A 3,162-nucleotide genomic window follows, 5' to 3' on the forward strand; every position below is an offset into this window, starting at 1 on the left:
TCTGCCATGACTGGATCATCGTGTAGATACAAGTCATAGAGCAAAGGTTCCTGGAATACGTTTATGGGGTGGTCACATCATTCAGCAGAGAGATCGGTAAGACTGTTTAGAGTAGTTGCTGTTGTGTCCACTTAAAGGGATTGTCCATTTTAATGCAAAATGTGCGCAATTTGAGACTTGAGATAAAGTATCTAAAGAGTCTATATTCACCTGATTTGTCCCCTATCATTTCAGCACTGCTGCTCCTCTCATAAGGAGCACCAATAACCACTGACATACAATATAAGGCTGCTGAGACCAGTTGTTGTCTTCAGCAGTCAGGTGTGGTGTATTGGCTGCAGGCAATCACTGGCCTCAATGGTATATGACATAAGACTGCTGAGACCAGTTGTTGTCTTCAGCAGTCAGGTGTGGTGTATTGGCTGCAGGCAATCACCGGCCTCAATGGTAAATGACATAAGGCTGCAGAGACCAGTGGTTGTCTTCAGCAGTCAGGTGTGGTGTATTGGCTGTAGCCAATCACTGGCCTCAATAGTATATGACATAAGGCTGCTGAGACCAGTGGTTGTCTTCAGCAGTCAGGTGTGGTGTATTGGCTGCAGGCAATCACTGGCCTCAATGGTATAGGACATAAGGCTGCTGAGACCAGTGGCTGTCTTCAGCAGTCAGGTGTGGTGTATTGGCTGTAGGCAATCACTGGCCTCAATGGTATATGACATAAGGCTGCTGAGACCAGTGGTTGTCTTCAGCAGTCAGCTGCGGTGTATTGGCTGCAGGCAATCACTGGCCTCAATGGTAAATGACATAAGGCTGCTGAGACCAGTGGTTGTCTTCAGCAGTCAGGTGTGGTGTATTGGCTGCAGGCAATCACTGGCCTCAATGGTATAGGACATAAGGCTGCTGAGACCAGTGCTTGTTTGGTGTTTTGCGTGTGTGAGGACTGTCTGGGACGTGATTGAGGGCGCATTTACACAATGCATTTTTTGATGCATTTTTGACGCATTCCTGAGGCTTCAGGGATCACATGTTGTAGTAACATTGCGTTTCCATTGCATTTGCTAAACCGCAGTGTTACTTCCACATGTGATTAAAGGAAACCTACCACCACGGATCTACCTATTAAGGTAGGTTCCTCTAATGTACAGTTCTAGAGCCCTTTTTAGGGCTAATTCTTCTGTGGCCGATAACTGTAATAAACTTTAATTTGCCCAATATGCAAATTATCTAAAGAGGCTACTGGAGTAAGCGGAGCTAAGGCTACAGGGCGCGGCTACCCCATGCCCCAGTAGCCTCTTACGTTCTGCCCACCAATGCATCTTCACTCGTCTGTGAACCTGGGTTCTGCGCATGTGCATGCGCTCTGGCTTCAGAGACCGAGGCCTGTGTTCTGAGGAGAGGACCGGGGAGCAGCGAGAGCTTCTCAGCTTCTCTCCGCTCCCCGACCACCAATGCTCTGCCATCAGTTACCGTATGTTACATCAGTGATGGAAGTTCTCATAGAACTGTGACTGTCTGCTTGGTGAGGACCACAACTCATGGCTTCACAAGCCGCATGTGGCCTCTCAGCGTGTCTTGTGCTCTGATCCCCCTTTAGTTGAGATGCATGTGGCTGCACTTTATGTACATGCTCAGCAGTGAAGCTCAGCTACATATCAGATGGATGTGGCTGCACTTTATGTACATGCTCAGCAGTGAAGCTCAGCTACATATCAGATGGATGTGGCTGCACTTTATGTACATGCTCAGCAGTGAAGCTCAGCTACATATCAGATGGATGTGGCTGCACTTTATGTACATGCTCAGCAGTGAAACTCAGCTACATATCAGATGGATGTGGCTGCACTTTATGTACATGCTCAGCAGTGAAGCTCAGCTACATATCAGATGGATGTGGCTGCACTTTATGTACATGCTCAGCAGTGAAGCTCAGCTACATATCAGATGGATGTTGCTGCACTTTATGTACATGCTCAGCAGTGAAGCTCAGCTACATATCAGATGGACGTGGCTGCACTTTATGTACATTCTCAGCAGTGAAGCTCAGCTACATATCAGATGGATGTGGCTGCACTTTATGTACATGCTCAGCAGTGAAGCTCAGCTACATATCAGATGGATGTGGCTGCACTTTATGTACATGCTCAGCAGTGAAGCTCAGCTACATATCAGATGGATGTGGCTGCACTTTATGTACATGCTCAGCAGTGAAGCTCAGCTACATATCTGATGGATGTGGCTGCACTTTATGTACATGCTCAGCAGTGAAGCTCAGCTACATATCAGATGGACGTGGCTGCACTTTATGTACATTCTCAGCAGTGAAGCTCAGCTACATATCTGATGGACGTGGCTGCACTTTATGTACATTCTCAGCAGTGAAGCTCAGCTACATATCAGATGGATGTGGCTGCACTTTATGTACATGCTCAGCAGTGAAGCTCAGCTACATATCAGATGGATGTGGCTGCACTTTATGTACATGCTCAGCAGTGAAGCTCAGCTACATATCTGATGGATGTGGCTGCACTTTATGTACATGCTCAGCAGTGAAGCTCAGCTACATATCAGATGGACGTGGCTGCACTTTATGTACATGCTCAGCAGTGAAGCTCAGCTACATATCAGATGGACGTGGCTGCACTTTATGTACATTCTCAGCAGTGAAGCTCAGCTACATATCTGATGGATGTGGCTGCACTTTATGTACATGCTCAGCAGTGAAGCTTTGCTATAGATCAGAGGAATAAGGCGCTGGGAAGGAAATCCCGCATTTCTCTCAGCTTTGATAGAGGGACCAGGAACACAGGGCTGTGGAGTTGAATTTGAGGAGCCGGGTCATAGGCCTCAGTGGTGACTGCTGGGGGTGTGTAACCACAGGATTAGTGCTGGGAGAGATTCTCTGTGAGGGACCTAGATTTATTTAACTATCTTGTTAATTTTTTTGGGGACAACCCCTTTAAATCCTATAACACAATCAGCCACCGCTGGAGGGCGCTCCCCGCACGTAGACGGATACTCTGTGTATACTCTGTGTATACTCCGCGCTCTCACCTCTCACTTTACTTTCGTTTTACCACACACAGCCCTAACGCGTCCTGTCACCAGAGTGTGACTTATCAGCCAATCACAGCGCGGCGTCTACGTCAGCCAATAGCAGAGAGG

This window comes from Engystomops pustulosus, chromosome 10 (assembly GCF_040894005.1).
Source record: "Engystomops pustulosus chromosome 10, aEngPut4.maternal, whole genome shotgun sequence".
Taxonomy (NCBI): Eukaryota; Metazoa; Chordata; class Amphibia; order Anura; family Leptodactylidae; genus Engystomops; species Engystomops pustulosus.